Source organism: Schistocerca gregaria, chromosome 4 (genome assembly GCF_023897955.1).
Source record: "Schistocerca gregaria isolate iqSchGreg1 chromosome 4, iqSchGreg1.2, whole genome shotgun sequence".
In the NCBI taxonomy this organism is placed as follows: Eukaryota; Metazoa; Arthropoda; class Insecta; order Orthoptera; family Acrididae; genus Schistocerca; species Schistocerca gregaria.
Window position 1 is genome coordinate 136,892,875 of NC_064923.1, and position 13,366 is coordinate 136,906,240.

Consider the following 13,366-nt stretch of genomic DNA (forward strand, 5'->3'; position numbering starts at 1 on the left):
GTTTACTGGCAAGCGGCAATACAAGAGTGATCTTCTCTTTCTGTCCGCTTTCCTCCTTAGCCCATTTACATCTTAGACTTCTCTCACTTCAGCGCAAGCCAATCACGATCTTGAGAGCAGCATTCGAAGCTCAGAGAGCGCCCCTTGCTCTGCATACACCGATTTGACCAATCAGAGGCATTAAAGTTAATTGGGAGAAAAGGAAAAAGATTCAGCTTCACGGCCTCTTTCCCATGCGTTTACGCCATGTCTTCTGCTACAAACATCACCAGGATGGAACCACACCCCACCATAAAAAGCTTGTTATCTCCCCTGTTGTGTACATTTCGAAGTTTCCAAACAACGGTCATAAACTCTCTAAAAGCCTCGTGCTTTCACAAATCTGTTTTGTAACAGAGTCTGGACGTCTGGGCGCCAGTGACCCGTCCCACGGAAATTAGCTCACAGTTGTCTCGTTGGCTTCCTGCCTAACAATGACCCATCCTTTGCTTTATTGCCGGTCTACAATGCGCTGGCCATTGCAGCGGCGCTAGGCAGTCTACCTGGACGCAGGTGCTGACTGACTGGCGCCCACCAATGTGTCTGCACAATGAGACCGCCGAACGCAGCCTACAGGTGCAGAAAAAACGTGCTTCCCTTGGCCCACAGTCGCTGTGCGCATTTACTTCAGTCGTTTCAATCGGCACCCTATTCCTCTGGACGCAGGTAAAGCTTACCGTTTTACTTCCCTAGAGCACGGAAGCAAGAGCATTAACTTCTGCCAACCATTCCATCATGATGCATGAACTCAAATCTTAATAAAGATCATCTTCCCTAAAAACCTGGGGCGGCGTGACACTGAAGTAGAAGTGAGAGTGCCCTGCAATCTCTCAACCCGCCGTGTTTGCAAAGTGTACGTTTGCTATCAGTTACTGATGCGAGGCATGGAATATATGCATGTCAGGCTGGTTGGATGCCTGGTGGTGTTGTGAGTAGAAGAGTGCACTTACTACTAGGCCAGCGGTGCTTATGTACAGCTTATGTACATCTCGCACGTGATACGCAGACTGATGCGCAGTGACCAGTTTTCGTCCAAAGCACTGGGCGAGTTCATTCATTTGTTTGGAAGGTGAAGCCGATAAGTGTTTTCCCCTTTCGGCCGGCCAGAGATGACAAAGTCCAGGCACTCACCCTGCAATCTTCCTCAAACGATTTTACAGAAACTATTCAGAAAAAAAAATCATTTTTGCTTTACTTGTAGCTTTATACATCAGGTTCATGATGATGGGCCTATCAATTCGTTAATGGTCATCGTTATTACGATATTTACGTGAAAGTATGACACCATGCGAAATTCGGGAAAGGGTGCAACAAAAATTAGACGTCGCTACGATTTTGCGTCTGGTGTGTATTACATATTATGTTGTTGCATATGAAACTCAGCTAGCGTCTTGAATTTTTTTTGAGACTTGGGTAGAGGTGTTTATCTGTCAACAATCTCGAGAAAATTGATGTGATGTAACACACTCACTGGCGACCGCGCCACATCCGTGATACCCACAACATTCCTCACAAAAAATGGCTCTGAGCACTATGGAACTTAACTTCTGAGATCATCAGTGCCCTAGAACTTAGAACTACTTCAACCTAACTAATCTAACGACAACACACACATCCATGCCCGAAGCAGGATTCGGACTTGCGACCGTAGTCGTTTTGCGGTTCCAGACTGTAGTGCCTAGAACCGCTCGGCCTTAACCCGGCCGCCTATTCCTCACATTTTATAAACGGTTTTAGATACTGAAATAAGATTTTGGCAAATGATACTACACAAAGAGTATTTTACCATATCGTCATTATGTAAAACTTCATTATGTACCGTGTCATTAAAATAACTACTAAGAATGTAATTTTTAAGGGGCATCAATAGCTGGTGAAACGAGAAATGCTATGGGTTTTGAAAAAACATATGTGAGGACATTCCAGTTTTTTGTACAGAGGATGTGCTTTTTCCTAAGCTGCGGACTTCACTTTTCCTCAATTCGCCATTTAATAAACTTAATAAACCACTGTTTAAGACTTCTCTCCTTATTGTGTCTGCACAACATGTTAGTTAGGCGAGACAGTGTAAACTCCGCTGTGTTTGGTCAAAAGAAGCAAATTTTGTCATGGAAACCAGAGAAATGTGTAGTTTTTAATCAAAGTTCGTCGCTTATGACGTTTCTCTGAAAGTTACAAATGGTTAACAAGCCAGGCGAAAATAAATCTTTACATTTTCGACGGAATTCCTTTCACATACTAACGAAATTAGAGATGACAGTAGATCTTTTTGCATCATCGCCATGCAAGTGAGTGTGTGTGTGTGTGTGTGTGTGTGTGTGTGTGTGTGTGGGAGTGGCCGTGCGGTTCTAGGCGCTACAGTCTGGAGCCGAGCGACCACTACGGTCGCAGGTTCGAATTCTGCCTCGGGCATGGATGTGTGTGATGTCCTTAGGTTAGTTAGGTTTAATTATTTTTAAGTGGTAGGCGACTGATGACCTCAGAAGTTAAGTCACATAGTGCTCAGAACCATTTGAATTTGTTTGTGTGTGTGTGTGTGGAGAAGACACATTTGAAATCTGCAAAAATTGCGCCTGTAGGCTTTAGTTTAGAACGGCAGTTCCGCCCCAGTGCTCAGCGTTTTTCCTACAGCGCTCTGAGCCACCCCCCACCACTGCTGCCCTACCCGACTTCTCCAGCCGACTGCGCATCTAGCTGCCACAGCATTTTGCGGACACTGTTCCTAGGGGTCTTCTAGTGGTTGCTGACTGGTGTGAGTCGTTTGCTTCAGGCAAAGTCGGCCACCATGTTTAGAGCCTGTATATTCCTTAGGAAGTGACTAGCTGACCTCTGTGTGAAGGTGGTCGATGTGTACGTGCCGCGCGGGTCTAGGGCGCTGCAGTCCTGGATTGTGTAGTTGGTCCCGGCGGAGGTTTGAGTCCTCCCTCGGGCATGGGTGTGTGTGTTTGTCCTTAGGATAATTTAGCTTAAGTAGTGTGTAAGCTTAGGGACTGGTGACCTTAGCAGTTAAGTCCCATACGGTTTCACACACATTTGAACATTTGGTGTGTGCGTGGTGGGTTTTCTAGAGCACAGTGAGAGCACATCTTGGGAAACAGGGATTTGCTTGATGGTGTTAGGCAAAAGTCACCTCGAGGCCCAATCGCTCATCGCCTTTGTTGGTTATCTTGCACTTTATGGTGTTTTTGACGCTGTTGAATTATGGCCATTGGCATGAGAGCTTGATAGTACTCCTCCATAACGATGGTTGTGAGTCCTATGCAAGGGGTGCGTTGATGAACAGGTATTCTGTAAATCATATGGGGGAAGGTCATAACTGAGTAGGTTGTCTGTTATCTCGAAACCTGGTAGCGCTATTAGTGTAGTAACACCACCGTTGGCTAAACTTTTACTGGTCGTGTGCTTTCATTTGTTGTCTGAGCGAGTCCATTGTGAAAACCACGTCTGAGAGACATAAAGCTGTCTTTCGTTGGCAAGTGCCCTACCATCTGAGCTACGTAAGCGGACTCATGACCTGATCTCACAGCTGTACTTTCGCAAGAACCTCGTTTCCTACATTGCAGACTTCGCAGAATCCCTACTGCGAAACTTGTAAGATTAGCCCTCCCGGAAGAAAGGATATTGCGGAGAAATGGCTTAGCCACAGAATGGGGGATGTTTCAAGAATGAGATTTGTCGGTTTCGCAGGAGAGCTTCTGTGAGGTTTGGAATGTAGGAGAGAAACTACTGGTGAAAGTAAAAATGAGAGGACGCGTTGTGAGTTGCCCTTGGGTAGCTCAGTCGGTAGAGCATTTGCGAAAGGCAAATGTCCGAGTCTCGGTCAGACACAAAGTTTTAATCTGTCAAGGAATCTCATATCGGCGCACACTCTGGTACGGAGTGGAAATCTCATTCTGGAGTCTTGAATTTGTTTAGATCCATTTTATGTGTGTTGGTATGATTTTTTGCTCTAATTTCTTTTGTGGTGAGAATTGGTAGAGTGACTGCACACCTGTGGTCGAAAATTTTGTTGTAGTCGTTTGTATTGCTATAACAGCTTGGTGTGTTTCAGTCAGTTCGTCCTTGGTTGAGATTTTGAAAGCCTGTGTCGCTTGGTTATTGTGCACGGCAAATATTTGTTGGTACAGTGGATTCGTTGTGTTAATTCTAACTGTATATTAAGGAATAGGCACCGCTGCGCGAACCGTTTGTCACTGCCAAATAACGTTAGCAAGCATAGACTGCTACACTGAGGCTACACTGACGGTGCCTGATCTTAATGACAAACATCTAACATTAGCAGTACATGCATCACACAGTGACGGCAGATAAATGTAACAATATACATATGCTCCCTGCACAAGAGACAATCAAACTGACTTGTAGAGTGGGAATCTGTATAGTGTGGCGTTTATCTGCCACCAATGTGTGATGCATGTACACCAATTTTTGATGTTCAGATTTAGGTGTTCATTGATTTCCCTAAATAGCTCCAGGTAAATGCCGGGAACATTCCACTGAAAAGGCACGACCGATTACTTTCCCCATCCTTGACACTCCAAGCCTGTGCTCCGTTTCTAATGACCTCGATGCCAACGGGATGTTAAACCCAATCTTACTTCCTTCCTTCTTCGAAACCAGTCGCCAAAATATATGAACTGCAAAAGTGACACATTTGTAGTAAACTCTTCATGAAATAATAATATAGGTTTTTTGTGTTTGTGCATGTACACAATACTTACACCAAAAGTAACTGCTTTGGTTACATCAAAGCACATAAGTTACGCGATCAAAGTAGAACTTGTAAAATTTATATTTTGTAAGGACATCAAATACACAACGGACTAACACTGGACGATGTAAGGTTGTAGCTAAGTGCAAAACAAGCAAGCAAAAAATAAAGAAAAGTCGTCAGCTGTCACTTTTGCCCTCACACATTAGTTTATGTTTCTTTCCCTACCAAGACTACCAGTATCGCTGGTAATCCTACTAACTATTGCGTCATTTATATACTGTACCAAAACTACCGAATGTATTTCTGGTAGAGAGCAATTCTATGTGTCATATTGAAACCTGACGTATCTTCTAGGTGTTTTGCTTTTTTTTCTGTTGGGTATTGTAACTGGAAATATATTACATTTAAAAGCGCTCTAAAAACCTTTAATCTTCAAAGAAATTACTATCGTGTTCTATCGTGTTCTTACTATCGTTGTCCCTGTGCATGCCCTGAGCTTCAAATCATATATGTATGAAGTCAATCTAAGATGACGAGACCTTAAGGCATCCTTATCATTGATATTTGTGGAAACAGCCGTAGTCATCATGGGTAGAGTAAGTTCGATACTCACTAGTTTGTTGCTCACAAGGTGACAGTAGTTGACTGACAAGATATCCTTACAGAAGTAACTGCACGTCTCTTAAGCTAGCTGTTCGTCTTCCCGAGATCCCCAGACGTAACGACTTCGATGCAGGGATCCTCGCTGGTCTGCACTTGACATCCTGTCAGACTCGCTTTGCCATTAGGAGCCAGTGACGTCTGGTAGGAGACGCAAGGAGCTCCTCGCCCTTCGCCGACGGGACGGCATCGGCTCCAACGCGCTGCGTACTGCGGGCGGCGAGAGCTGTGAAGCCAGCCAGGTAACGAGCTGGCGCGGCCGTCTGTCTGCTGCGGCGTCATTACGGCGCCATCTGTCGGCAGCGGCAGCGGCAGCAGCGTCGGCGGCGGCGGGCCGTCAGCCGTCAGGCGGCGAGGCGTCCCAGATTCCCGGGCCTCCGCCTCCACGGCAACGGCGTATCTACAGTGGAGAGCAGCGTAAACACTCGGGCGGAGCGCCGGAAGAGGCGCGTGTTGACTCGCCACGACGCACGGGGCGGCCGCCAGCCTCTGACATCGCGGCATCCCTACGTGCACTGTAGCGCCACCGGAGCTGTGTATCCCCAGGCCAGTCCGACGCCTATCTAGCGTAATTACGCGTATTTCACTTTGTGATGGAAAACGGACATTTTTACTTTCCATATGTCAGTGACTTTTACTATTACTAAAATGTAGATTTTCACGGCCAGAAATGTCATGTCCATTATAATTATTCGGGCTGTTACGCCGTGGTCGGTTGGTGAATTCTTTCCCAAATCCCAACGTTTCGTCCCCGTCTGCGGGAGACATCTTCAAGGTGGCCTGTAGCTCGATGGAAGGTCCAACACACCCACTGGCTCGCTACTGACTGCCGCTAAATTCCGTATCCGCGCGCTCCCGCGAAAATGGTAGTTTGGGACACTCAGTGTACCGCAAAATCACGCACACGGACCGTTATTTGCACCGGGATTCGAACTACCACCCACAACGGAAGCGGGGTGTTATCATGACGTTAGCGGACAGAGCTAAAAATATTTGTGAACCTGAGATGCTCGACGCTGGGATGGAACATCTCCACAATGCACTAATGAAGAACGGATATTCGTCCGCCGAAATGAAACGTGCGTTGAGAAAGCCACGCAGAAATATAGTGACGTACAGGCTACTGCGAAATCTAAGGTTTTCCTGCCGTTTGTTAAAAATGTAATGGAAAGAATAGGGAGGATCTTGACGAAGCGAAATATCACCGTAATTTACAAGCCCACCATTAAGATACAGGAATACCTTAAGCCTGCCAAGGTCGCTCGCAAACCACTGGAAAAAGCTGGAGTGCATAGGATCCCATGCAGCTGTGGAGATGTTTATGTGAGTACCACTAAAAGAACGGTTTCAAAACGTTTGGAAGAGCACAAGGGCAATTGTAGAAGAGGAGAAACGGAACGATCATCTGTTGCGGAGCATGCTTTCCAGCCAGGGAACCACCATATTCATTTAGAGGAGACGCAAGTACTATCGGCCACAAGTAGATATTACTAAAGGCTCTACAGGGGCCACGCGGGATTAGTCGAGCGGTCTTAGGCGCTGCAGTCATGGACTGTGCGGCTAGTCCCGGCGGAGGTTCGAGTCCTCCCTCGGGCATGGGTGTGTGTGTTTGCCCTTAGGATAATTTAGGTTAAGTAGTGTATAAGCTTAGGGACTGATGACCTTAGCAGTTAAGTCCCATAAGATTTCACACACATTTGAACTTTTTTGCCCTACAGGGAGGCAATCGAAATCGCTAAACACCCTAATAATTTCAATCGTAAGGAGGAGGGCGTGAAATTAAATGGTATATGGATGCTAGTGTTAAAGAAGATGTGTACCACCCGACCACTACTGGGTGATGGCAAAGGCGATCGACGGCAACGGACAGCGGCCAATTGCACTGACGTTTTCAAAACACGTGACGTCACGTTGCGGCCCGGAAGCCAGTGGGTGTGTTGGACCTTCCATCGAGCTACGAACTCCCTTGAAGATATCTCCCGCAGACGGAAACGAAACGTTGGGATTTGAGAAAGAATTCACCAACCGACCACGGCGTAACAGCCCGGATAATTATAATGGACAGTGACTCTTACTGACAGGAATTGTGGGGTGCACTGATCCCGGATTTGCACAGTTCATTTGACCCAATACTATACCTTCGCTCAAGTATTATATGACTGCACTGTGGATTTCGTGGTATGCAGGACGTAAAATTTTTTCTTGGACGGAGGGTCGTCGACAGAGATATAAGTCAGTTTAGGAACGCCGCAAGGGAATATGTTGTGACACTTGCTATTTATGATGTATGATATTAAAGCGTCAGACAACATTAAGTTTTTTGTTTATATTTGCTATAAGCTTCATTGTCCGCAGCTCGTGATCTCGAGGTAGCGTTATCACTTCCCGAGCACGGGTTCCCGGGTTCGATTCTTGACAGGGCCAGGGATTTTTACCTGCCCCGAGATGACTGAGTGTGGTTGTGTCGTCTACATCATCATCACTCACCCCTATTACGGTCGGAGGAAGGCAACGGCAAACCACCTGCCTTAGGACCTTGCCTAGTACGGCGGTGCGGGTCTGCCGCGTCGTTCCCCTACGCTGTCAAGAAGCATGGGGCTTCATTAACATACGGTTCATTGCAATATTTGTAATACTTCATGTATGTATTGTGTGTGTGTGTGTGTGTGTGTGTGTGTGTGTGTGTGTGTGTGTGTGTGTAGTGGTAGTCTAATATCTGTGTTGTGTGATGATGATGATGATAATGGGAGGGGCGAAAGGGTGAAAGTCGGTGACGACATATACCCTACTACTCCCGAATAGCACCAAGGGGGCCTCAAAGCTTAATGTCGCATCCCACGAACGACCCACGCCTTCACTTCATAAGACACTGCGGAGATGTTTAGTATTTACCTTATTCTGTTAATCATATTTTTTGGCAAAGTCGACTCTATATTTACTGTTTAAATTTATGATAATCTGAATATTCTGTCTTTAAAGCTTTTGGCAAAATTATATATTTTTTATGATAGGAATTCTTTATAAACCTGTCCTTATTATTTATTGTATACCCGAAAAATACAGGCATGTGCAACGCCACTAGATATTTCTTACCCTCATACCACATATGATTATTCTCCATCCTTGCTTTACACACTACACAATTTCCTGAGGGTGTTTTTTCGATGGGATTGAAGGGAATAAAAGCAACAGAAACTGAAAACGATTTCTTATAAACAGCCAAAAATGAAAGAAATCGAGCGTGTTAAACACCAATAAATAGAGCGACTTCTCAACTTTCCAACGGTATATAACATGTCATGCCGTATTAACAGAGTAGAAGAAACTCTATGAAGAAGCTACAGATCCTCGTTCGATCTCACAGCAGGCTACGTAATACCGGAATTGAATCCGGCGACTGGCTGTGAGCCGGCTATACAGGGTGGTCCATTGATCGTGACCGGGCCAAACATCTCACGAAATAAGCGTCAAACGAAGAAAGTAAAAACAACGAAACTTGTCTAGCTTGAAGGGGGAAACCAGATGGCTATATGGTTGGCCCGCTAGATGGCGCTGCCATAGGTCAAACGGATATCAACTGTGTTTTTTTTAATAGGAAACCCCGTTTTTTATTACATATTCGTGAAGTACGTAAAAAAATAAGAATGTTTTAGTTGGGCCACTTTTTTCGCTTTGTGATAGATGGCGCTATAATAGTCACAAACATATGGCTCACAATTTTAGACGAACAGTTGGTAACAGGTAGGTTTTTTAAATTAAAATACAGAAAGTAGGTACGTTTGAACATTTTATTTCGGTTGTTCCAGTGTACCTTTGTGAACTTATCATTTCTGAGAACGCATGCTGTTACAGCGTGATTACCTGTAAATACCACATTAATGCAATAAATGCTCAAAATGATGTCCTTCAACCTCAATGCATTTGGCAATACGTGTAACGACATTCCTCACAACAGCGAGTAGTTCGCTTTCCGTGATGTTCGCACATGAATTGACATTACGCTGACGCATGTTGTCAGGCGTTGTCGGTGGATCACGATAGCAAATATCCTTCAACTTTCCCCACAGAAAGAAATCCGGGGACGTCAGATCCGGTGAACGTGCGGGCCATGGTATGGTGCTTCGACGACCAATCCACGTGTCATGAAGTATACTATTCAACACCGCTTGAACCACACGCGAGCTATGTGCCGGACATCCAACATGACGGAAGTACATCGCCTTTCTGTCAAGCAGTGAAACATCTTCTACTAACATCGGCAGAACATTACGTAGGAAATCAGCATACATTGCCCCATTTAGAGTGCCATCGATAAAATGGGGGTCCATTATCCTTCCTCCCATAACGCCACACCTTAAATTAATCCGCCAAGATCGCTGATGTTCCACTTATTGCATCCATCGTGGATTTTCCGTTGCCCAATAGTCCATATTATGCCGGTTCACGTTACCGCTGTTGGTGAACGACGCTTCGTCGCTAAATAGAACGCGTGTAAAATATCTGTCATCACCCCGTAATTTCTCTTGTGCCCAGTGGCAGAACTGTACACGACGTTCATAGTCGTCGCCATGCAATTCCTAGTGCGTAGAAATATGTTTCCCATCATTTCATTAGGCATTTTAGTAAATATCATAAATTAAGAGCTCCACATTATAATCATATGTTTTCAGGTTTGAGCGTGTCGTTATTGGGATTTGGAGACCTAACGTCTACAAATTCACCTTGTCGAGAGGGCCCTGCTCTGTTTGAATCCCGCCAGTTCTGATACAATTCAGGTCTGTCGTTACGATCATATCGTCTGTCGTCATGTCGGTAGATTCCTTAGTTCCTTTGTTGTCGGTCACGTGGTGGAGAATTTCTCCCTGAATCGTAACTGGGTGCTGGACCGTTGCGTCTAAAGTTATTCTGTCTCCCCTGATAATATTTATTTTGGTTCCCATATTGTCTGTTTCTCTGATTGTCTCTGTGAGAGTCAGTACCGCGGAGAGCTGATCTTTCCCTGTAATTATTAGTACCGTGCCAAGGGTTGTCATACGGGTGGTGTTTGTTTTGGTCACGATTTGTGTTGTGAGAATAGCCTTGTCGTGTCCAGTTATTATTTCTTTCATCGTGGAATTGCGACGGATGTGACCTGTAATTGTTGTGTTCCTCTTTTCGCGTTCCGCGATTGTCAGCGTCAATTTCTAATTCTTGTAAGAGTCCCTGAAAAGCTTCAATGTCGTCTTTGCAACGTCCTGCCAAAATAATATGCCGTAAATGTTCAGGTAATTTGATTAAGCAAATGCGGATGAGTTCTGAGGGGCTGTATGGGTTTGCCAGGTACTGATTCTTGTGCAACATGTCTTCAAAATATTTCACAAGACTGGAAAATTCAGGTTGTTCGAAATCTATCATCATTGTGGTGCCGTGTTTTACGCGGTCTTGTGTGGCTTGAGACCAATATGCTGAGAGGAAGGCATGGTAAAATTCTCCTTCACTGTAGCAATCGTGAATGACCGATCGCATTCTTACAGCTTCTTCATTCTCTAAGTAGCCACACATAAATTCTAATCTGTGTTCTAATGACCAGTTGGGAGGAAAACAATGAGAGAATTGATGAAGCCACGCTCGTGGGTGAATGTCGTTGCCAGAATTCTTAAATGTTTTGAATTTACGTATAGTGATGAACAGCTTATAGTCAAAATCATCATGTCGGCGAGGCACATGTCAGTCATTGTTACGTCGTTTCGGCGGTTCCATCTTAAAATTCGGTGTACCTTGTCAATGTCTTTCATAAGTTCCGAAGTGCCCTGTGTTATAATTTTGTGGCTGTTTCGTATTTCTATGTCCCTCTTCCCTTATTGGAGCACGAGTGTCGTCTGAAATACGTAATTCTTGTATTACCTGTGTCAGCTGATCTTGTACTTTCCGGATTTCTCTTTGGTGTTGCGTATTAATTTAATTCTGATTTTGTTTGAATTTCCTAATTTGTTCACACTCTTCTGTGTCATTAAAGACTACGGGTTTTGTGTCATTCAGATTATCATCTACCTTCATAGATAAATTATTTAGCTGATCCGAAAGTTCAACTACTTTCTCTGATAATGAAGTGATTTCCTCCATGTGTCTTTCTGAACCAATTTTCAGAGTATCTACTGTGTCCTTTAAGTTTTCTTGAGTTTTTGCAAGTTGCGTAACCGAATCGGTAGATGCAACTGAGTCAATTTTAGCTTGCAAGGTCTCATGATTTTCATTAATAATAGTTTGAAGTTCTTTTATTACTGCTTCGTGATTCTGTAATGCATTTTCATGCCGCGAAAAAATAGGTAGAAAATGCTCACAAATCTGTGTTTTTACGTGATTACAGACTTTTTGACATTTCGATTCAATGTTATGTAACTCAGTAGTTAAATCTTCACGTGTTTGTTCAAGTGTGGTGTCTAACTTTTGAAGATTTTGTTCCATTGTGTCTAACTTTTGAAGCTTTTGCTGTGTTTGTCTCTGATTTTGTTTCATTTGTTGCATTAATTGCAATAATAATGTATTAGTGTCTGGAATCTGTTCCTCTGTGCTTTTCGGCTGTGCATTTGCACCGGCAACATTCACATTTTGACAAGCAGAAAATGTGTCATGACTTATTTGAGGAAACGGTGAGGACCCAAAACCTGAATCTACAGTATTTGCAATATTGTGTTCTGTCATTTCGGATTCCTGAGGCGAGCTGTTGCCGACCGATCGATCGATAATGCTTCCATGTTCACTACTTGTTTCATTGTGTACACCATTATTTGCAGCCCACTCCATTTCCCTATGCACAATTACCAAATTACTACTTCGAATGTCTGTTAATTCACTACACTGTGGTGCTGATAAGCTACGCTCGTCGTCACTATTATTTCTCAGTTTACTTTGGAGCCTAGTGTTACGTTTTTCACACGCCATTCTTGTCACAATATTTCACACGATAACACAGAAAAGTACAATTTGAAGAGCCAAAATAAGAGAACACATTAATATAGCACTGAAAATAATATCTAGTTAATTGCAAGAGCAGCTGCGAAATACTTGGTGCAAATCTACATGCATGCCACAACTGTTTTACTGTACAACAATGAAAGACTGCAACTACATAGGAGATTCTCTCTACAATTACGCGCTAGCAATAAACAATAGCTACACTAATTACACAAGCTACAAGAAAAAAATCCGAAGATTCCAGTGAGGTATACGCGGCTAAGGATCGACATATGAAACGTTACCTTTGAACAATTATGCATGACTGTGCTTAAACTGACACACAATATTTTTAGCGCTCGCAATCTGACTTTCAATAATCCCTACAAAAGAATGGCCCTGACTAACATTAACTTATACCTTTCACAAATCACTTACCTCACAAAAATCTTTGTTACTCGAACTACTGCAATACAGCGAGCACCACTACTGCCAGCTAAATAAAGAATTCAAACTACGGAAGGCACTAACTACTGATAGGGATAGTTAGCAAATGAAAGATTTTAATAGAGAACAAACAATGTATTTACCTTAATATAATGAAAAGTCGTAATATATATAGCAGTTCATGACATCCAGTCTTACAAATATCAAAACTCCGCCATTTCTCTCCCCACATCCACCACCTCTGGCGGCTCACCTCCAACTGCGCAACGCTACGCGCTGTTAACATCCAACTGCCCAACACTACAATGGCAGACAACAATACAAACTAGCCACAGACTGCACACAGCACAGCCAGTGATTTTCATACAGAGCGCTACGTGGCGTTACCAATATAGAAACCTAAACAGCCTACTTCCAACCTACTTGGGCATCATTATTTGTTGCAGTTCGTGGTTGACGTTTCACATGTGGATGAACACTTCCTGTTTCCTTAAATAACGTAACTATCTGGCGAACGGTCTGGACACTTGGATGATGTCGACCAAGATACCGAGCAGCATAAATAGCACGCAT